Here is a 17,632-nt window from a genome sequence, read left to right on the forward strand (position 1 = left end):
CAACCGTTCGTCGAATACCTCACAGAAAGATAGAGGGAATGGAAAAGAAGAAGACAGCAGCAGCAGCCCCGGGGGGGGGGGGGGGGGGCGGGGAACCAGAGGGATTCTCAGGGATGTTAATATATAAGTATAATATGTATAGGTTGTTGTTATAGATAATTGTATATTGGACTGTTAAAACATATTTTTGGAGAATATTTATCTGGGACAAGGCAGTGGCCATTTAGTTTTTGTTTTTGTTTATATATTATTTATTTCTTGTTTATAAAACTGGCCATTGTTATTTATATTGTTATATTACTGTGTAAAGGATACACAATGTACTGTTATGGTTGGCCAAAAATTTTCAATAAAATATAATTTTTTTTAAAAAAGAAAAAGATAGATACCTTTCTAAAGAATAAAGGGATTCGGGGATATGGTGTACGGGCCGGAGAGTGGAGCTGAGTCCACAAAGATCAGCCATGATCTCATTGAATGGCGGAGCAGGCTCGAGGGGCCAGATGGCCTACTCCTGTTCCTAGTTCTTATGTTCTTATGTCAGGGTGGTGAGCGACTTGGAGGGGGATCTGCAGGTGCTGCCATTCCCAGCTATCTGCTGCCCTTGTTTTAAGGAGTTTGCGGATCTGGAAGGGGATGTTTTCCTCCATTATTAAATGGATGAACAGTGTCTGGAATTCACAGTTGAACCATGATTTCAGAGCCGCACTCATCCAAAATCATTTTCCCGTTCGTGATTGTGGTCTTAAATTCTGATCAGGAGGAAATGTGCCAAGGTCATATGCAATCGGAGATCAGGTTAACGTCGGCAGAACTAAGATTAATCTGAATATCTAAATATTTGAATATCTGAATGATGCTTTGAAATGGTTTAAATAGCATAGTCTAATCTGATTATATATGCACTCAGCAGTGGCATAATCACTTTAATCAAAAGTAAAACTCTGCACCCCTTCGATAGCTTTCTTCAACAGCTATTTCATAGAATCACAGAACCTTACAGCATAGAAGAGGTCATTTGGCCGATCATGTGTAAAGCAACTCTTCGAAAGAGCTATTCCATTAGTCCCACTCACCTGCCCTTTCCCCATAGCCCTACACATGTTTCTTTTTTCAAGTGTATATCTGACTCCCTTTAGAAATGAACTATTGAATCTGCTCTTATCACCCTTTCCAGCAGTGCATCCCATAACAATTCACAGTGCATCTCATAACAATTCACGGGGTAATAAAAATTCTCCTCATCTCATCTCTGGTCCTTTGGGTCTTGAATTTGTATCCTTTGGTTAGTAACCCTCCATCTTCTTCCTTCGTTATTTCACTTTGAACACTTCTACATTAAATCTCCGGTAGCCTTCTCTGCTCGAAGGAGAACAACCGCAACACATCTAGTTTCTCCACACCCTCTCAGTACCATTCTAGTAAATCTCCTCTGCAGAACTGAACACAATACTCCAGCTGGAGGCTAACCAGTGACTCAGAGGTTTTTAAACAACATTTAGATTCACGGTGATAATGCAACGTGTGCATGATGAATTGTTAGAAGGACCATATTTTGTGAAGTTTGTGGAGAGGAAAGACAATGTTGATCAACCTTAAACAGTCAGTTTACCAGGTGTATGGGAACCTATACACCAGTGCCCTCTGCTGGTTAACCTGCAATGCATCTGTAATCTGCAGGACAGAATTGCCTTCTGTGAATCAGGTTTCATTAGTGAGAACTTGTTACACACAAAGAAAGATCAACTCTTCAAAATTATCAGGGCCGTCTGCCATGTTTCACAGGTAGAACAGAGCAATGCCACTACAAGAATTTCACTGACTATTTTTTACTTGATTACAATATCTTTTAAAAATGTATTTAATTTCCAATCCAACTGGGGGAAAAATCTTGAATGTTAAACAAAATGAAAGAGAATGATCTATCTACTTTTTACTACTCTTTTAAGGTGACTAATCTATCCTGATATCTCCATCCTTGGCTTGGAGTTGACTTTCGTTTGATTACTCTGTGAACCACTGTGATGTACTGAGTGCACTGAGTGCTGAATTTGGTGCATTTGAGTGCGATAGTGAGAGTTTGGTGACCGAGGGAGTTAGGTGAGGAGGGAGTAAGGTGCTCCTTTCATTTTGTTTCCGACATTTCCGCAAAGAGTGCGAAGAGAGCCAGGAGTTTACAGGAAGTGTAGCTGACTGGGAGCAGAGTCGGAGGGCGGAGATCTAGTTAGTCCACACGGCAGCTATATTCTGTAAGGTAAGAGGGGATGGAGGCTAGGCCAGTTACATGCTCCTCCTGTAGGATGTGGGTGGTGAGGGATACCACCGGTGTCCCCACTGACTATACCTGCGGGAAGGGCACCCAACTTCAGCTCCTCAAAGACCGTGTTAGGGAACTGGAGCTGAAGCTGGATGAACTTCGGATCATCCGGGAGGCAGAGGGGGTGATTGAGAAGAGTTACAGGGAGGTAACCACACCCAAGGTACAGGACAAGAATAGCTGGGTTACAGTCAGGGGGAAAAAAACAAACAGGCAGACAGTGCAGGGATCCCTCGTGGCCGTTCCCCTTCAAAACAAGTATACCGTTTTGGATGCTGTTGGGGGGGGATGACCTACCGGGGGAAGGCCCTAGCAGTCAGGTCTCTGGCACGGAGTCTGGCTCTGGGGCTCAGAAGGGAAGGGGGGAGAATAGAAAAGCAATAGTTGTAGGAGATTCAATGGTTAGGGGAATAGATAGGAGATTCTGTGGTCGCGAGCGAGACTCCCGGAAGGTATGTTGCCTCCCGGGTGCCAGGGCCAGGGATGTCTCGGATCGTGTCTTCAGGATCCTTAAGGGGGAGGGTGAGCAGCCAGAAGTCGTGGTGCACATTGTTACCAACGACATAGGTAGGAAAAGGGGTGTGGAGGTAATAAACAAGTTTAGGGAGTTAGGCTGGAAGTTGAAAGCCAGGACAGACAGAGTTGTCATCTCTGGTTTGTTGCCGGTGCCACGTGATAGCGAGGCTAGGAATAGGGAGAGAGTGCAGTTGAACACGTGGCTGCAGGAATGGTGTAGGAGGGAGGGCTTCAGGTATTTGGATAATTGGAGCACATTCTGGGGAAGGTGGGACCTGTCCAAGCAGGACGGGTTGCATCTGAACCAGAGGGGCACCAATATCCTGGGAGGGAGGTTTGCTAGTACTCTTCGGGAGGGTTTAAACTAATTTGGCAGGGGAATGGGAACCGGATTTGTAGTCCAGCAACTAAGGTAGCCGATATTCAGGACGCCAAAGCATGTAATGAGGCAGTGGGGAAGGGAACACTGACAAAGGAGAGTATTTGCAGGCACGGAGATGGGTTGAAGTGTATATACTTCAACGCAAGAAGCATCAGGAATAAGGTGGGTGAACTTAAGGCATGGATCGGTACTTGGGACTACGATGTGGTGGCCATCACGGAAACTTGGATAGAAGAGGGGCAGAAATGGTTGTTGGAGGAGGTCCCTGGTTATAGATGTTTCAATAAGATTAGGGAGGGTGGTAAAAGAGGTGGGGGGGTGGCATTATTAATTAGAGATAGTATAACAGCTGCAGAAAGGCAGTTCGAGGAGTATCACCCTATTGAGGTAGTATGGGTTGAAGTCAGAAATAGGAAAGGAGCAGTCACCTTGTTAGGAGTTTTCTATAGGCCCCCCAATAGTAACAGAGATGTGGAGGAACAGATTGGGAAACAGATTTTGGAAAGGTGCAGAAGTCATAGGGTAGTAGTCATGGGCGACTTTAACTTCCCAAATATTGAGTGGAAACTCTTTAGATCAAATAGTTTGGATGGGGTGGTGTTTGTGCAGTGTGTCCAGGAAGCTTTTCTAACACAGTATGTAGATTGTCCGACCAGAGGAGGGGCAATATTGGATTTAGTACTGGGTAATGATCCAGGGCAAGTGATAGATTTGTTAGTGGGGGAGCATTTTGGAGATAGTGACCACAATTCTGTGACTTTCACTTTAGTAATGGAGAGGGATAGGTACGTGCAACAGGGCAAGGTTTACAATTGGGGGAAGGGTAAATACGATGTTGTCAGACAAGAATTAAAGTGCATAAGTTGGGAACATAGGCTGGCAGGGAAGGACACAAGTGAAATGTGGAACTTGTTCAAGGAACAGGTGCTACGTGTCCTTGATACGTATGTCCCTGTCAGGCAGGGAAGAGATGGTCGAGTGAGGGAACCATGGTTGACAAGAGAGGTTGAATGTCTTGTTAAGAGGAAAAAGGTGACTTATGTAAGGCTGAGGAAACAAGGTTCAGACAGGGCATTGGAGGGATACAAGATAGCCAGGAGGGAACTGAAGAAAGGGATTAGGAGAGCTAAGAGAGGGCATGAACAATCTTTGGCGGGTAGGATCAAGGAAAACCCCAAGGCCTTTTACACATATGTGAGAAATATGAGAATGACTAGAGCGAGGGTAGGTCCGATCAAGGACAGTAGCGGGAGATTGTGTATTGAGTCTGAAGAGATAGGAGAGGTCTTGAATGAGTATTTTTCTTCTGTATTTACAAATGAGAGGGGCGATATTGTTGGAGAGGACAGTGTGAAACAGACTGGTAAGCTCGAGGAAATACTTGTTAGGAAGGAAGATGTGTTGGGCATTTTGAAAAACTTGAGGATAGACAAGTCCCCCGGGCCTGACGGGATATATCCAAGGATTCTATGGGAAGCAAGAGATGAAATTGCAGAGCCGTTGGCAATGATCTTTTCGTCCTCACTGTCAACAGGGGTGGTACCAGGGGATTGGAGAGTGGCGAATGTCGTGCCCCTGTTCAAAAAAGGAACTAGGGATAACCCTGGGAATTACAGGCCAGTTAGTCTTACTTCGGTGGTAGGCAAAGTAATGGAAAGGGTACTGAAGGATAGGATTTCTGAGCATCTGGAAAGACACTGCTTGATTAGGGATAGTCAGCACGGATTTGTGAGGGGTAGGTCTTGCCTTACAAATCTTATTGAATTCTTTGAGGAGGTGACCAAGCATGTGGATGAAGGTAAAGCAGTGGATGTAGTGTACATGGATTTTAGTAAGGCATTTGATAAAGTTCCCCATGGTAGGCTTATGCAGAAAGTAAGGAGGCATGGGATAGTGGGAAATTTGGCCAGTTGGATAACGAACTGGCTAACCGATAGAAGTCAGAGAGTGGTGGTGGATGGCAAATATTCAGCCTGGATCCCAGTTACCAGTGGCGTACCGCAGGGATCAGTTCTGGGTCCTCTGCTGTTTGTGATTTTCATTAATGACTTGGATGAGGGAGTTGAAGGGTGGGTCAGTAAATTTGCAGACGATACGAAGATTGGTGGAGTTGTGGATAGTAAGGAGGGCTGTTGTCGGCTGCAAAGAGACATAGATAGGATGCAGAGCTGGGCTGAGAAGTGGCAGATGGAGTTTAACCCTGAAAAGTGTGAGGTTGTCCATTTTGGAAGGACAAATATGAATGCGGAATACAGGGTTAACGGTAGAGTTCTTGGCAATGTGGAGGAGCAGAGAGATCTTGGGGTCTATGTTCATACATCTTTGAAAGTTGCCACTCAAGTGGATAGAGCTGTGAAGAAGGCCTATGGTGTGCTCGCGTTCATTAACAGAGGGATTGAATTTAAGAGCCGTGAGGTGATGATGCAGCTGTACAAAACTTTGGTAAGGCCACATTTGGAGTACTGTGTACAGTTCTGGTCGCCTCATTTTAGGAAGGATGTGGAAGCTCTGGAAAAGGTGCAAAGAAGATTTACCAGGATGTTGCCTGGAATGGAGAGTAGGTCTTACGAGGAAAGGTTGAGGGTGCTAGGCCTTTTCTCATTAGAGCGGAGAAGGATGAGGGGCGACTTGATAGAGGTTTATAAGATGATCAGGGGAATAGATAGAGTAGACAGTCAGATACTTTTTCCCCGGGTGGAACACACCATTACAAGGGGACATAAATTTAAGGTGAAAGGTGGAAGATATAGGAGGGATATCAGAGGTAGGTTCTTTACCCAGAGAGTAGTGGGGGCATGGAATGCACTGCCTGTGGAAGTAGTTGAGTCGGAAACATTAGGGACCTTCAAGCAGCTATTGGATAGGTACATGGATGACGGTAAAATTATATAGTGTAGATTTATTTGTTCTTAAGGGCAGCACGGTAGCATTGTGGATAGCACAATTGCTTCACAGCTCCAGGGTCCCAGGTTCGATTCCGGCTTGGGTCATTGTCTGTGCGGAGTCTGCACGTCCTCCCCGTGTCTGCGTGGGTTTCCTCCGGGTGCTCCGGTTTCCTCCCACAGTCCAAAGATGTGCGGGTTAGGTGAATTGCCCAATGATAAATTGCCCTTAATGTCCAAATTGCCCTTGGTGTTGGGTGGAGGTGTTGAGTTTGGGTATGGTGCTCTTTCCAAGAGCCGGTGCAGACTCAAAGGACCGAATGGCCTCCTTCTGCACTGTAAATTCAATGATAATCTATGATTAATCTAGGACAAAGGTTCGGCACAACATCGTGGGCCGAAGGGCCTGTTCTGTGCTGTATTTTCTATGTTCTATGTTCTATGTATGGACTGTACGGTAGCACAGTGGTTAGCACTGTTGTTTCACAGCGCCAGGGACCCAGGTTCGATTCCCGGCTTGGGTCACTGTCTGTGCGGTGTCTGCACGTTCTCCCCGTGTCTGTGTGGGTTTCCTCCATCAAGTCCTGAAAGACGTGCTTGTTAGGCGAATTGGACATTCTGAATTCTCCCTCAGTGTACCCGAACAGGTGCCTTAGTGTGGCAACTAGGGTATTTTCACAGTAACCTCATTGCAGTGTTAATGTAAGCCTACTTATGACACTAATAAAGATCATTATTATTAATTATCATATAGGCCTAATATAAATGTTCTGGTGGGGTGGGGGACTTTACTAGTAAGGGAAGGCCTGTATTGGCCTCTAGTAATGAAATATTCATTTTTTGGTGCTTTCACACATTGAGTCAGAGTTTTACAGCACAAAAAGAGTCCCTTCGGCCCATCATGTCTGAGCCAGCCATTCCACTTCTAAGCAGAGGACATAAGTTTGGTGGGTGTGTGTCCCAGATGTTTGAGGTGATGAAAATTGCTAACTTTCACATGCTATCCTGGAATCTCACATAATTAGGTGAAACAGTACCCAGTACCATTAGGAAGGGTGTTCTGTGATTTTGACCCTGCGACAGTGAAAGAACAGCAATATACTTCCAAGTCATGATGGTGAGTGACTTGCAGCGGAGCTTGCAGGTCGTGGTGTTCCCATGCATCTGCTGTCCTTGCCCTCCTAGGTAGCAAAAGTCATGGGTTTCGAAGTTGCTGTTGAAGGAAGGAGGCATGGGCCATGGATTATTAAAAGGGAAGTAAAATAGTTTCTCCTTTTCGCCTCCTTTACAGTTCATTATTAAATGCTGTAACAAGAGTTGTATCGATGTTCATTAAGGTAGGACCTGATAGTGCTGTGATTGGAAGATGTAAATACCCATTAAAAATGTGTTCACCAGATGCCGTCTGGCAAGATGTCAAGTAAAAGATCAATATTGTGAATGTGTGCTATGTATCAGAGAATACATCCCTGCTGGTGAAGCGTCACATGATCTGAAGTGACGTCTGTGGTGATATACATCACTGTAAGTACACAAAGGGTTAATGTACATACACTGGACCTAGCTAGACACTAGAGGGAACACCAGAGACATGACACACAGACAGTCAACCAATAGGTCAGCAAGATAGGACACGACCAATGGGCAGTCACAATACACTCAGAGGTGACACTACCACAGGAGGGCATTGCACCAAGCCATATAAAAGGACACATCGCACATGCTCCATCTCTTTCCAGTGGAGACACTCAGTGAGTACAGACACAGGGTTGATTGCACATCACTCCCACCACGTGGAATGTAGCAGACTGGTTCGTCAGTCTAAGCAGCTATAGCAGGATTAACAGTTGCGTCGAATCCAAGTCGGAGAATTGTTAATAGTTTAATAAACGTGTTAAAGCTATCTCCAAGTCTGAACCTTCCTTTGTCAGAGTGCATATCAAGGAAGCAGCTTATGCTACGTCAAGAGCATAACAAAACAACGTCGGCAATGATTGTTTGCACGGGCTTCAGTTCTGCATCTTAGATTGTATTAAAACCCTATTAAAACCTCACATCATGTGGGCAGCACGGTGGCACAGTGGGTTAGCCCTGATGCCTCACGGCGCCGAGGTCCCAGGTTCGATCCCGGCTCTGGGTGGAATTTGCACATTCTCCCCGTGTTTGCATGGGTTTCGCCCCCACAACCCAAATATGTGCAGACTAGGTGGATTGGCCATGCTAAAATTGCCCCTTAATTGGAAAAGAAAATGAATTGGGTACTCTAAATTAAAAAAAAACCTCACATCATGTTTGTAAGAATCCAGAGTGTGGGGACATTCTTACTTTTTCTATTTGCGGCAAACTCAAAGGGATAACAAAAGAGAAAACTGGCGATGAGGATTGAGGCAAGAAAACGGAATTGCTGAGCAAAAGAAAATTTACAAAATCAGTGGAGACGTCATCGAGATCAGAGAAGATTCTTGGGATTGGGCTCGCACACGTGTCGGGTGAAGCAAGCCGCCGGTGCTGAAGGGAAAAATCGACTATGACCATGAGTAAAGAAGAACGACAGTTCAAAAACCTGCTTGTCATTGAAGGGATAAAGTCTGGGCTACAGAGTCTACATATGTGGCAAAGTTAAACAGCCTGTGGGAACGGCAATTCAGAAGTCTTTTGACTTTGCATGGGCCCACTACTCGGGAAAATGTCAAACCACAGTCAGGCAAAAAGGAAACAATTTCTTTTTTTTAATAAATTTAGAGTACCCAATTCATTTTTTCCAATTAAGGGGCAATTTAGTGTGGCCAATCCACCTACCCTGCATATCTTTGCGTTGTGGGGGCGAAACCCACGCAAACATGGGGAGAATGTGAAAACTCCACAAGGACAATGACCCAGAGCCAGGATCGAACCTGGGACCTCAGCGCCGTGAGGCAACAGTGCTACCCAATTCGCCACCGTGCTGCCCTCAAAAAAGGAAACAATTTCTAAGGTACATTGTGGATAAGGGGCTTGTTTGTGGCATACATCCAAAAGAATTGAAAAGGAGGAAGTTGGTAGAAGTATAAGCCCTAGGAGCTGGGATTATGAATGGTGGGAAAAATGGGCGCTATTTGATGAAGACTGTGAGACTTGGAATACATATGAGGAAATATTCCAATTATATCCTATAGTGAACCAAACACCGGAGGACCTAAAGGTCTCAACTTTTCTCAGTTTTCTAGGGTATAAAACTTTTATGCTGCTATAACATTTAGTTCACCTGGCAAAACCAGGAGTCTTTGCTGGACAATCAACATTTCTCGCCATTTCCAAAACTTAATGGTCATCAAATTAAAATGGAAGTGGATAAGGGCACAGCAGTATTTTTAATACCTGAGACAATTAATAATCACAAGTTGAAGCATCTGCCTTTAAAACCTACAAATATGATCCTAAGGACGTACACAGAAGAGGTTGAACCATTAAAAGGATACATTATGGTGGAAGTAGAAGTAAATGGAATACAATGTTGACAAATGTGAGGTTATCCATTTTGGTAGGAATAACAGCAAAAGGGATTATTATTTAAATGATAAAATATTAAAACATGCTGCTGTGCAGAGAGACCTGGGTGTGCTAGTGCATGAGTCGCAAAAAGTTGGTTTTCAGGTGCAACAGGTGATTAAGAAGGCAAATGGAATTTTGTCCTTCATTGCTAGAGGGATGGAGTTTAAGACTAGAGCGGTTCTGCTGCAATTGTATAAGGTATTAGTGAGGCCACACCTGGAGTATTGTGTTCAGTTTTGGTCTCCTTACTTGAGAAAGGACGTACTGGCATTGGAGGGTGTGCAGAGGAGATTCACTAGGTTAATCCCAGAGCTGAAGGGGTTGGATTATGAGGAGAGGTTGAGTAGACTGGGACTGTACTCATTGGAATTTAGAAGGATGAGGGGGGATCAAATAGAAACATATAAGATTATGAAGGGAATAGATAGGATAGATGCAGGCAGGTTGTTTCCACTGGTGGGTGAAAGCAGAACTAGGGGGCATAGCCTCAAAATAAGGGGAAGTAGATTTAGGACTGAGTTTAGGAGGAACTTCTTCACCCAAAGGGTTGTGAATCTATGGAATTCCTTGCCCAGTGAAGCAGTAGAGGCTCCTTCATTAAATGTTTTTAAGATAAAGATAGATAGTTTTTTGAAGAATAAAGGGATTAAGGGTTCTGGTGTTCGGGCCGGAAAGTGGAGCTGAGTCCACAAAAGATCAGCCATGATCTCATTGAATGGTGGAGCAGGCTCGAGGGGCCAGATGGCCTACTCCTGCTCCTAGTTCTTATGTTAAATGGACAAATGGTGGAGTTGCCCATTCATGTTGTCCATGGACATTTTCCTGCTTTATTTGGTACAGCATGGCTCACAAAAGTTAAATTCAACTCAGGAGTCCAAGAACAACTGACAACAACTCCTAGAAAAGTATGAGACGGTACTTGAAGACTCACTAGGCTCTATGACCAGAGTTGAAGTACAATTAAAAATCTAGCCAAACACTACACCAAAATTTCTCAAAGCTAGAACCATACCATATTCCATCAAGCCAAAAGTTAAAGAAGGACTAGAAAAGCTAATCAAACAAGAGTAATTGAACCAGTTCCTCCGAGTGATTGGGTAACACCAATAGTTCCTGTATTTAAATATGATAGCTCAGTGAGATTATGTGGAGATTTTAAAACAACTATTAACCCGGTATTGTACGCAGATCACTACCTACTGCTGCTGATTGAAGACTTGTTTGCTAGACTGTCAGGAGGACAGAAATTCAGGAAAATTGATTTATCACAGCCATACAAATGAATGTGGCTTGAAAATCACAGCCGCTACTCACTATCATGTTGCATAAAGGTCTGTTTCATTATAGAAGATTTCCTTTTAGAAAAACATCTGTTCCTGCTCTTTTTCAGAAGTCCATGGATCAAATTCTGAGTGGGCTATGTGGGGTGCAATGTTATCTAGATAACATTCTCATCATCGGTTCAAGTGAACTGGAACATTGAACAACGTGGAAGCTACTCTGAAATGTCTACTCTACAAGACTATAATTCCTGAGTTAAAAAGGAAAAGTGCGATGTTTTCAAGACATCCATAACTTATCTGGGCCACAATAGCTTAACCAGTCATTTTCAAATTTAGGGTTGCGGGTGACGGGACGGTCGCGGAGCGATCGGTCGAGGCGTTCCCGATTGCGGGAAGAAGTGACCAATGGCTGCAACCAGCTTTTAAAAATGCTGGCCGCAGCCATCTTTCAAGAAGGCCGGCTGTTCCACGCATGCGTGTCCCCTCAGCTGGATGTAGCAATGGAGCCCAGCGGGGCAGACCACCTCCTCCATTTGTCAGCGTGCTATTCCAGCAGCAGATTCTTTTTTATATCAATGGAGTCATCCCGCCAGAAGCAGCAGCAGAGAGCAGGTCATGCTCCCAGTACACTGACATCACATGAGCAGAGCTTTCTCCATTTTGTAGCTGGCACCTAGCAAGCAACAGGACTGTGTGAAGAACTGAAGCTGGATCTTTTTGGACTAAGGAAGAGAGGACCAGAGAAACAAATAGGCCAGGATCTCTGCTGGAGCGAGCTTCGCAGGAGAGTCCACGGCAGGGCAAAGCAGTGCTGGTGTGAGCTCCAGGACCTCTGATGAACAACCCGTACAGAAATATAACATTGAATGACAAAGCAAGTGAGGATCAAGCAGGCTCACCTGTCGCATTAAAGTAAACGAAAATAGTGGGTCACGAAGGTCAGCCAGTTGGTAAAAATAGATCCCCAGAAAAAAAGTTTGAAAAACACTGACTTACACAAGGGGCCAAAGAAGATGACAGCAACTTTAGAAGTATGATGGCCAAAGAATGTGACATATCTGAGGTCGTTTTTAAGATTGAACAATTATTATGGTAAATCCATGCTGAATTTAACAACATGATTGAAGCCTTTACACACTTTGTTAAGTTCCAAACATGAATGGCACTGGACAGAAGAATGTAAAAGTGAATACAATGAGGTAAAAGATGCCTTAAAGAAGTCAGAGCTGTTGGTTCACTACAATCCCAAGCTAAAGTTACAACTTGTTTGCGATGCATCGCTCTGTGGAGTTGGTACAGTTGTCTCGCACATAATGCCTTCAGGAGAGGAACGAAGAATAGCATTTGCTTCACAAACTCTAACTAGCACAGAATCGAATTATGCTCAATAAGAAAAAGAGACTTTGAGCATCATTTTTGAGGTAAAAGGTTCCACCACAACCTTTATGGACGTAATTTTGTTTTTTGATAGATAATCGGCCTTTGACAACAATCCTTGGGCTGTATGAAGGTATTCCTTATTTGGCAGATAGAAGGTTACAAAGATGGTCTTTGATATTGTCAGCACGCACGTATGACACCCAATAGCATAAGTCGGAGCAACATGCAAATACTGTTAATTTGTCAAGATTTCTGTAACAAGTCAAACAAGAACCTGAAGAACGTTTTGTCGCATTCCTGTATTTATCACTCATGGATAATGTACCTGTGACTTCATCTCAAGTAACAAGATACACAAGAACTGAACCAGTGATGGGGAAGGTGATGAACATGGTCCAAAAAGGAACAATGTCAGATGTTTATCCAGACCTCAAGCCCTACATCACACAAAGGCTTGAGTTAACAGTTCAGAATGGAGTTTTATTGTGGGGATTGGGAGTGATTATTCTTCCGTGCTTGCATTGAAAAGTCCTTGACCAACTGCATGAGGCACAGCCTGGTGATGTGAAGATGAAGGAACTGGCCCACAGTTATTTTTGCTGGCCGAGATTAGATGCTCAAATCAAAGAGAAAGTGGGACAATGTCAGTGCTGTGCATAACTAAGCAACACTGCAACCCCTACATCCATTGGAATGACCAACACAACCACAGTAGATGTTACACAGAGAATAAGCTGGTCTAGTGATGGGTCACGTGTTCCCAGTGATTGTGGATGAACACGCTCAATGTCCCGAGGTCATGATCATGAAATCCACGATGACCAAACAAACCATTGAGAAGCTGGACAAAATATTCACAAGATTCACAAGTCCACCAGAGCAGGTCATAGGTTACAATGGTACTCAGTTCACTTCGAGGAGTTCAAGGACAACATAAAAGAGAATTGTATACAGCAAATAAAGTCAGCTCTGTACTGTCCTGCAACAAATGGGTTGGCCTAACGTTTTGTTCAATCATCAAGGCATCGAAGGACAACGGTACAAAGGTACATCGGCAAGCAGAGTAAACAAATTCCTAATGTCTTACAGCAGTGTTCTTCAAACTTTTTTTCCGGGGATCCATTTTTACCAACCGGCCAACCTTCGGGACACAACCCGGCCGACCTTCAAGACCCAACCCGGCCGACCTTTTCGACCCACGCCAGCCGACCTTCGCGACCCACGCCGGCTGACCTTCGCGACCCATGACAGCCAACCTGACCGACCCACCATTTTCTCTTAACTTGTTTGCTGCTGATAAAAATAGAGGAAATGGTTTTGGGTCCCTTTGGCCCTCGTACAGTGACAGTGCTAGTGTCACACGGGAGGGTTTAAACTAGTATGGCAGGGGGGTGGGCACGGGAGCAATAGGTCAGAAGGTGAGAGCATTGAGGGAGAACTAGGGAATAGGGACAGTGTGGCTCTGAGGCAGCGCAGACGGGGAGAAGTTGCTGAACACAGCGGGTCTGGTGGCCTGAAGTGCATATGTTTTAATGCAAGGAGCATTACGGGTAAGGCAGATGAACTTAGAGCTTGGATTACTACTTGGAACTATGATGTTGTTGCCATTACAGAGACCTGGTTGAGGGAAGGGCAGGATTGGCAGCTAAACGTTCCAGGATTTAGATGTTTCAGGCGGGATAGAGGGGGATGTAAAAGGGGAGGCGGAGTTGCGCTACTTGTTCAGGAGAGTATCACAGCTATACAGCGAGAGGACACCTCAGAGGGCAGTGAGGCTATATGGGTAGAGATCAGGAATAAGAAGGGTGCAGTCACAATGTTGGGGGTATACTACAGGCCTCCCAACAGCCAGCGGGAGATAGAGGAGCAGATAGGTAGACAGATTTTGGAAAAGAGTAAAAACAACAGGGTTGTGGTGATGGGAGACTTCAACTTCCCCAATATTGACTGGGACTCACTTAGTGCCAGGGGCTTAGACGGGGCAGAGTTTGTAAGGAGCATCCAGGAGGGCTTCTTAAAACAATATGTAAACAGTCCAACTAGGGAAGGGGCGGTACTGGACCTGGTATTGGGGAATGAGCCCGGCCAGGTGGTAGATGTTTCAGTAGGGGAGCATTTCGGTAACAGTGACCACAATTCAGTAAGTTTTAAAGTACTGGTGGACAAGGATAAGAGTGGTCCGAGGATGAATGTGCTAAATTGGGGGAAGGCTAATTATAACAATATTAGGCGGGAACTGAAGAACATAGATTGGGGGCGGATGTTTGAGGGCAAATCAACATCTGACATGTGGGAGGCTTTCAAGTGTCAGTTGAAAGGAATACAGGACAGGCATGTTCCTGTGAGGAAGAAAGATAAATACGGCAATTTTCGGGAACCTTGGATGACGAGTGATATTGTAGGCCTCGTCAAAAAGAAAAAGGAGGCATTTGTCAGGGCTAAAAGGCTGGGAACAGACGAAGCCTGTGTGGCATATAAGGAAAGTAGGAAGGAACTTAAGCAAGGAGTCAGGAGGGCTAGAAGGGGTCATGAAAAGGCATTGGCAAATAGGGTTAAGGAAAATCCCAAGGCTTTTTACACTTACATAAAAAGTAAGAGGGTAGCCAGGGAAAGGGTTGGCCCACTGAAGGATAGGCAAGGGAATCTATGTGTGGAGCCAGAGGAAATGGGCGAGGTACTAAATGAATACTTTGCATCAGTATTCACCAAAGAGAAGGAATTGGTAGATGTTGAGTCTGGAGAAGGGGGTGTAGATAGCCTGGGTCACATTGTGATCCAAAAAGACGAGGTGTTGGGTGTCTTAAAAAATATTAAGGTAGATAAGTCCCCAGGGCCGGATGGGATCTACCCCAGAATACTGAAGGAGGCTGGAGAGGAAATTGCTGAGGCCTTGACAGAAATCTTTGGATCCTCGCTGTCTTCAGGGGATGTCCCGGAGGACTGGAGAATAGCCAATGTTGTTCCTCTGTTTAAGAAGGGTGGCAGGGATAATCCCGGGAACTACAGGCCGGTGAGCCTTACTTCAGTGGTAGGGAAATTACTGGAGAGAATTCTTCGAGACAGGATCTACTCCCATTAGGAAGCAAATGGACGTATTAGTGAGAGGCAGCACGGTTTTGTGAAGGGAAGGTCGTGTCTCACTAACTTGATAGAGTTTTTCGAGGAGGTCACTAAGATGATTGATGCAGGTAGGGCAGTAGATGTTGTCTATATGGACTTCAGTAAGGCCTTTGACAAGGTCCCTCATGGTAGACTAGTACAAAAGGTGAAGTCACACGGGATCAGGGGTGAACTGGCAAGGTGGATACAGAACTGGCTAGGCCATAGAAGGCAGAGGGTAGCAATGGAGGGATGCTTTTCTAATTGGAGGGCTGTGACCAGTGGTGTTCCACAGGGATCAGTGCTGGGACCTTTGCTCTTTGTAGTATATATAAATGATTTGGAGGAAAATGTAACTGGTCTGATTAGTAAGTTTGCAGACGACACAAAGGTTGGTGGAATTGCGGATAGCGATGAGGACTGTCTGAGGATACAGCAGGATTTAGATTGTCTGGAGACTTGGGCGGAGAGATGGCAGATGGAGTTTAACCTGGACAAATGTGAGGTAATGCATTTTGGAAGGGCTAATGCAGGTAGGGAATATACAGTGAATGGTAGAACCCTCAAGAGTATTGAAAGTCAAAGAGATCTAGGAGTACAGGTCCACAGATCACTGAAAGGGGCTACACAGGTGGAGAAGGTAGTCAAGAAGGCATACGGCATGCTTGCCTTCATTGGCCAGGGCATTGAGTATAAGAATTGGCAAGTCATGTTGCAGCTGTATAGAACCTTAGTTAGGCCACACTTGGAGTATAGTGTTCAATTCTGGTCGCCACACTACCAGAAGGATGTGGAGGCTTTAGAGAGGGTGCAGAAGAGATTTACCAGAATGTTGCCTGGTATGGAGGGCATAAGCTATGAGGAGCGATTGAATAAACTCGGTTTGTTCTCACTGGAACGAAGGAGGTTGAGGGGCGACCTGATAGAGGTATACAAAATTATGAGGGGCATAGACAGAGTGGATAGTCAGAGGCTTTTCCCCAGGGTAGAGGGGTCAATTACTAGGGGGCATAGGTTTAAGGTGAGAGGGGCAAAGTTTAGAGTAGATGTACGAGGCAAGTTTTTTACGCAGAGGGTAGTGGGTGCCTGGAACTCACTACCGGAGGAGGTAGTGGAGGCAGGGACGATAGGGACATTTAAGGGGCATCTTGACAAATATATGAATAGGATGGGAATAGAAGGATACGGACCCAGGAAGTGTAGAAGATTGTAGTTTAGTCGGGCAGTATGGTCGGCACGGGCTTGGAGGGCCGAAGGGCCTGTTCCTGTGCTGTACATTTCTTTGTTCTTTGTTCTTTGTACAGGCTCCTCCAATGGAACCTGTTGGATGAAGGTGAAGTCTTCCTGTGTCGGAAAGTATGGAGTCTCCATCTGTCCAAAGTTCTGCATTTTTTTCCATAAAATGTTATTGAATAAACCCCCCCCCCCCCCCCCGGAACTTGTAAAAAAAAATGAAAAAAAATTAAATGAATAAAACTCCCCCCGAACTTGTAAAAAAAATGAAAAAAATAAAAATTAGATGAATAAAATAAATGAATAAAATGAATTAAAACAAACCAAACTTGTAAAACAAAAAGCTGCGACCGTTTAAAAAAATGGTGGCCGCACTGTGCATGCGCGCCCGATCATCGCCGTGCATGTGCATAGTTTTGCGCATGCGCGCCGATGATCGTGCGCGCATGCACAATGTGGCCAAATTTCTTTTACATGTTCGCGGCCATTTTAAAGGCCGCTTGCAGCCGGCGATATTAAAACCCGGCTGCTGCGCGGGGATTTGCGCGATCGGGAGCACCGTGAAGGACGGCATTCAATCAAGGAGAGTGAGTGCAGCCAGAACCTACAGGACCAACGAGAAATGGCTCCCTGCTGTGATCCTGGCAAAGACAGGTGCAATATCATACACTGTGCAGACAGATGATGAAAGAGTTTGGCGACGTTATGTTGACCAGTTACGAATTCCGGAAACTTCTCAAGACATATTTCCCATATTTCCTATAGACAACGATACTTCAGAACAGAGCTCAGACACAGGGGCAAGTTCAGATTCTGATTTGGAGAACTTCCCAATACCTACAGAGATGGATATTGGAGTAACTTCACAGGAAGTACCACATACTGAAGGAAAAGAGGTCTTGAGTAGCCAGGTTCCAGAATGTCGAATACAACCTAAAAGGAATAGATCTCCATCTGAGAGACTGTCTTCTTGAGTTGTAATCTAGCAACTCAAGACTGGGCATCCAAG

Source organism: Scyliorhinus torazame, chromosome 11 (assembly GCF_047496885.1).
Source record: "Scyliorhinus torazame isolate Kashiwa2021f chromosome 11, sScyTor2.1, whole genome shotgun sequence".
In the NCBI taxonomy this organism is placed as follows: domain Eukaryota; kingdom Metazoa; phylum Chordata; class Chondrichthyes; order Carcharhiniformes; family Scyliorhinidae; genus Scyliorhinus; species Scyliorhinus torazame.